The following is a 6,134-nucleotide window of genomic DNA, read 5'->3' as shown; positions in this document are numbered from 1 at the left end:
GACGCGCAGGCTCAGCGGCCATGGCTCACGGGCCCAGCCGCTCCGCGGCATGTGGGATCTTCCCGAACCGGGGTACGAACCCGCGTCCCCTGCATCGGCAGGCGGACTCTCAACCACTGCGCCACCAGGGAAGCCCATATCCTTGAATTTTTATGTATCTAATAACACGTCCTCAAAGGTAAGAAACAAAAGTTGACAGAACTGAGAGAAGAAATAAAAAAATACACAATCATCATTGGATATTTGAACAATCCTCTCTCAGTAAGTATTAAACAAGTGGACAAAATATTCAGTGAGGACTTCGAAGGTTTTATGAACACAGTAACCAGTATCTGGTACTGGGAGGTAACTGGATAGATTCCTAAAAAAAAGAAAATTTGAATAAAGTTTACTATGCATATGCCAACTACAAATTGGCATTTGCCGTCTGCCTCTACAAGGATTAAGTCACTAGCCACTGCAGTCCCTGACCTTGAACAGGAATGAGGCAATCTGTGCTCTGGGAAAAACTGGCAAAACAGGCCTTCAGATAGTTAGATATTTTCAGGAGAAGATTTTATGAGCCCAAATTCTTGCATCTTCTTGCATTTAGAAAAGCACTAAAATAATTAAAAGAGACATCTGCTCCTTGTGACTAGCAGAAAGCCTTGCCAAAATGTGTGCTTGACTGCATGTACCCCCCTTCACTAAAATCATGTACAACACTGAGTTCCTCCCTACCTCTTCAGAGCTGTTCCTCGGAGCTATCTGAGATGCTGTCTCCCAGGCTATAGTCCTCATTTTGCCCCAAATAAAACTAACTCACAACTCTCACATTGTACATGTTTTTGCAGTCGACACATACTTCAATCACTCAGTTGACAGAATGAAGGACTGTAGGATGCATATCCTGGTAGACATCCTTAGGTCTCTAAGGTTCAAAGGAGAATGCAAGTATTTTGCACACTACTGACAAGGGTGTGAACTCTACCTTGTCTAAGTCTGTAAAATGGACATGATAAAAAATACACTTGGACATAGAAGATCAAGGGTAGATGAGAGGGCCGAGATCTTGCGGGTGCATTGTTCATGGACCTCAGACTTCCTAGGCTTCAAGTCTTTAAAGTTCTTTCACAGATGAGAAAGATCTCTGGTATCAAGTTTCCAGGGTGACCTCAGTTGATTAATTTGTACATGTGCAAAGTTTTCCATGTGGCCTAGGAGAGGGTAAGGGTGCAAGCATTTCTCCTAGGTTCTGCTGCACACTCATCTGTCTTTATGCCATGCCCAGTAAGACAAATACATGTGGCCAGAGACTTCAGAAGATAGCACCATTTGATTCCATTTTTGCATAGTTCATCTGAGACCTCTAGTGTTTCTAGTCCTGGGCATCCTTGAGTCCACATTCTATTCATGTCTTAAGGGTCATAAAGTGACCGGTACTGGTCACCAGTATTGCAAGGACCTTTTCCTTGTCCTTAACAGTAGTCTTTACTATTTTGCCAGGCTTTTTCCTCTCATTTATATCCAAGGCCTCTCATTTTTCCCCCACTGCCACCATATTGAGCACATATCTCTTCCCTGCACACTGCTTTCAAGAAGTCTGCACATCTTTGACTCCTTCAGTTTGCCTTCCTTATTTCTGTTACAATTCCAAAATACAAAACTGATCTCTGCTGCAGTGGTTTTCGAAGCATGGTCCCTGGATCAGTAGCATCAGCATCACCTAACAACCTGTTAGAAATATACATTCTTAGGCCCTTGGTCTTCTAAATCAGAAATTCCAAGAGTTGAGTCTAGCAATCTGTCTTTTTAATAAGCCCTCCAGGTGATTGCGATGCATGCTAACATTTGAGGGCCACTGCTCTACCACTGGTGAGATGCCCCTCTCCAGTGATCTCTTTCCACACCAGCAGGGAGCTCCAGCCCCAATATGTCTACCGCTCTTACCCTTGAAAATACATTGAGGTTCTTTTACAGAGATCCCACAGAGAATCTGAGTCAGCAGTCTTCCTGCAATCCCTGTTCCTTTCACTTTTATGTGGAAACTTATGGGATTTCAGCATGAGATCTCTATCTCTAGGCCCAAATTTCCCCCTTTTTATAAGGACACCAGTCATATTGGATTAGAGGCCACACTAATGACCTCATTTTAATTTGATTACTTCTGTAAATACCTTATTTCCAAATAAGGTCACATATTGGTGAACTGGGAATTAGGACTTCTATATATCCTTCTGGAGGGACACAATCCACCCAAAACAAAGACCATAGAATTTTACTGGAGGCTCTGGGAAAACCCCCTTTATGTGTCCTGGGAACCTCCAACACCACCATGGGATTAATTTTCCCTTCTCTTGGGGGAATTAAGAGACAATGACAATTGTCTATTCTTAAGGAAGTAAGCCAGGTCTGGGTGCTTCTTCCCTGACATAGACTGCATATTTGCAAGAGAGAGGGAAGCCCAGAACATATACGTATACAACCTCCCCATTTAAAGCTCTTGGTGGAATTTGCCCCCCAAATAGCTTTAACTTTATCAAATGAAGGATGTGATCGGATATCACCAGGGAACCACAATCTCTACCCTTAGAAGGCAGAAAATTGGCCCAAGCATCCCCCAATCCCATCACCCAGCCTTTTGCTCAGTTAGAGTTAGAATTCCAAAATACAAAACCGATCTCTGCTGCAGTGGTTTTTATTGCCCTCCCCCCCTCCCCCGCCCCAAGTCTAGGCAGTAGTTGTGAAATAATTCTCAGCTACTGCCATAAAGTAGCAAAAGAGACATATCAGCATCTTGGCCTTCTGTAACTTCCACTTCGTTGTAATTAAAAGCAGCAAGAATTCCTTTTCACATAGGGAACATGGAAACTCAAGTTCGGTGGACCCTAGACAGATGCTCAAACATTTGGAGAACTGATGTGTGGCTACCCTTCTCCGTGTCAAGAGGCGTGACAGTGTAAAGCTAATTCAGTCGCCTGTCCTGGCCCCGTTCTCAGGCTCACCTGCGGAGGCCGGCAGGCTTGGGCTTCTAGGTAGGATGAGGAGCGGGAGCATGAGAGTTCTCAGGAATCCTGGGCGCCTTGAGTACCGGTCTGGGCTCAGAATCCGGCCTCAGTCCCTTTGGAAGGACGTCTCAGTCCGTCTCCTTTAGCAGTCGCCAGTAGTAATAGCCTCCACATGGCTACAACTGCGCAGGGGAAACGGGACCTCTCTGGGAGACGCAGAAATGGGAGACACAGAGATACAAAAGGGACTGGAGGCTCCCGGGAAGCAGGAACCGATACAACCTAAAAGACAGCCTCCCTTCCCGCAGGCTGAACTGGGGAGGAAGACTGCAGACTCTGCTTGGGCTGACACTAGGGAGCCGGCATTGATTGGCGTCGGCTATTTGCGCTTTCGGCCAAGAGAAGCAAAAGGGAACTAGAAGACAAGCTTTTTTTTTTTTTTTTTCCCAGTCGTTTAACGCACGCACTGTGCATGATTTCTGGAGACTCGAAGACTCCTCTCCCGGCTTCAGCACCGAAAAGTATCAAATTCAAAATTTAGCAAAGAATTGAAGTCGCGGCGCGCGGGGGGTGACAGCAAATAAGAAAGTTTGCTCTTTCTTATTCCACCACCGCCATCCCCAGGTGATCTGGAGTCTAAATCAAGGAGTTCATTCGTCCTTTCAACAGTTTTTGAGCGCTTAGTGGGAGCCAGGCGGAAGCTGACGTGACCCGCCTTCGCAAAGATGTTACATTCTAGATCCCAAGTGCTGCGCTTCGGGAGCGGATACTTGGTTTTGAAGGTCTTTCCCTTTTAGTTCCTGGAGTGAGAAGAGCTGTTTGGGTCGGGTGCATGCAGGTTCGAGTCCTAGTAGAGCTGAGAAGAACTTTCTTAGCGTCCCTTGGTGATACCTAGAATCATGGTTTCGGGTTAGGAAGCAGAGAACAACGCGGGGGAAAAAAAAAAAAAAGGCAGAAAGGTATAACTAGCAAGTGTACAGAATTTTGTGGTGTAGGCTTGGTAGCGTGGCCGAGCGGTCTAAGGCGCTGGATTTAGGCTCCAGTCTCTTTGGAGGCGTGGGTTCGAATCCCACCGCTGCCAAGGTTTTGTTTCTTAATCACAAGCGATCACTGCCCGTGCCCTCACTACAGGAGCGGATAAGGACTTGCCAAAGGTGTGGCTTTTAAGCTGGGGCGTTCAAGTTGAGGAGAGGTGGAGAGCCTTGAAACCGGCGGGGTGGCTTGGGGTTAGGCTCCCCGGAAGCAGGAACCGATCCAATCTAAACGACAGCTTCCCTCCCTGCAGGCTGAATTGGGGAGGAAGACTCTGCAGACTCTGGGGTGGCGCACGGAGGAGAGCGGGGAGTGAAGTGAGACTTTGTCTCATCATTTGCTCCTAAGTGTTAACCCGGCAAAATTCGGGCAGATGCAAAGTGTCCCTGTGCAGTTTCTGCTGCTGACTGCCTCTGGGACCCCTACAGTCTCCTACGGGATGTTCTCTATTTTTCCATTGGTCTCCCCGCTACAACAGCACCCCCTCCCCCCACACCACCACCCACCCTTTCTCTTTCCGTCTCTCCCTCCTGGTAAAGGTGGTAAAGTCAAGCCAGTAAAGGACGATGGGTTAAGCAGGAACCGAATCATGGAGGGAGGCAACTGCTCACCAGCTCAGGGAAGTGATTCAATTCCGAGGCTTGAGCCAGCCAAGGAAGAGTACCCTGACCCACCCCTAGCCTGCAAGGTATCCTAGGATGGGTTCAAAGTCAGAATTTGAGCTCTTTAAAGAACATTCTCACTTTCTGACCTTTGGACAATGACTTTCCTGCCCCATGTGCACTGCCTTGGTACCCAAAGGGTGCACTGGGCACGGTTTGGCACTCATTGCCCCCAGGTCTGAATCCAGGCATTGTCCCTTCCTCAAGCCTTTGAGAAGGAGTCAAAGGTTCATTTTAGTACGTGGTGATAGTCCTGACTGGCCCACGCCCTAAAGGAGGCAAGAGATAAATTTGTCCTTGTGACTTGTTACTTTAGTCAGTCTCTACCATAGTGACATTTTGGATAATTCTTTGTAGTGGGGGCCTGTCATATGTATTATAGAATGTTTAGCAGCATCCCTGGCCTTTACCCACTAGACACCAGTAGTACTGTCCCAGTTTTGACAAACCGAAAATGTCTCCAGACACTGTCAAATGTCCCCTACGAGGCAAAATCCTCCCTAAAGACTGAGGGTGCAACTACAGTATTATCACCCAGTGTTTGGTTTGTCTTCTCAATCTCTTCACAGTGTCTTTTGAAGGGCAGGGGTTCTTAATTTTATGAAGTACAATTAATCATTGTACTTAATTGTTCTTTGATGGATCATGCTTTTAATGTTGCACCTAAGAAATCTTCCCCCAACACAAGTTGACAAAGATTTTATTCTAAATATTTTATAGTTTTGATTTTTGATCCATTTTGAGTTAATTTTTCATTCAGTGTGAATGAAGTAAGGATCAAAACTGTGTTTTTTTAAAGCATCATTTGTTGAAAAGACTACTTTTCTCTACTGAATTGCCTTTGAAATTTTGTCAAAATTTAGTTGATAATATATGTGTGGTTCTACCTCTGCACTCCTGTTCCATAGATCTATTTTTTGTATCTTAATGCCAATACTAAAGTCTTGATTATAGAAGATTTATAAGTCTTGAGGTCAGGCACAGTGAGTCCTCCAATTTTGTTCTTCTTTTCAAAGTTTTTTGGAGCATGCTATGTCTTTGGATTTTCATATGAATTTTGGAATCAGCTGGTCATTTTCTGGGAGAAAAACCTGTTGTTATTTTGATTTGGATTGCATTGAACCTATAAATCAATTTAGGGATAATTGATATCTTAACAGTATTGTCTTCTCATTCACAAACACAAAATGTTTCTCCTTGTATTTGGGTTTTCTTTCATTTCTCTCAGCATTTTTTTCTCGATGTACAAGTGTACATGTTTTAATGCTAAGTATTTCATATTTAATGATTCTATTGGATTGCTTTTTTTTTTTTTTTTTTTTTTTTTTTTGCTGTACGCGGGCCTCTCACTGTTGTGGCCTCTCCCGTCGCGAAGCACAGGCTCCGGACGCGCGGGCTCAGCGGCCACGGCTCACGGGCCCAGCCGCTCCGCGGCACGTGGGATCCTCCCGGA

General features: G+C 45.4%; 1 non-coding gene across 1 annotated transcript; it reads left to right on the top strand.

The window, feature by feature from the left end:
* The first annotated feature begins 3,986 nt into the window (after positions 1-3,986).
* Positions 3,987-4,068, top strand: TRNAL-UAG (transfer RNA leucine (anticodon UAG)). The gene has a single exon. It is a non-coding gene; the product is annotated as a tRNA-Leu (tRNA).
* The last annotated feature ends 2,066 nt before the right edge of the window (positions 4,069-6,134 follow it).

This window comes from Physeter macrocephalus, chromosome 11, assembly GCF_002837175.3.
Source record: "Physeter macrocephalus isolate SW-GA chromosome 11, ASM283717v5, whole genome shotgun sequence".
NCBI classification, from domain to species: Eukaryota; Metazoa; Chordata; class Mammalia; order Artiodactyla; family Physeteridae; genus Physeter; species Physeter macrocephalus.
Note: the sequence above shows the minus strand (reverse complement) of the source record. Positions and strands in the feature narration are given on the sequence as shown.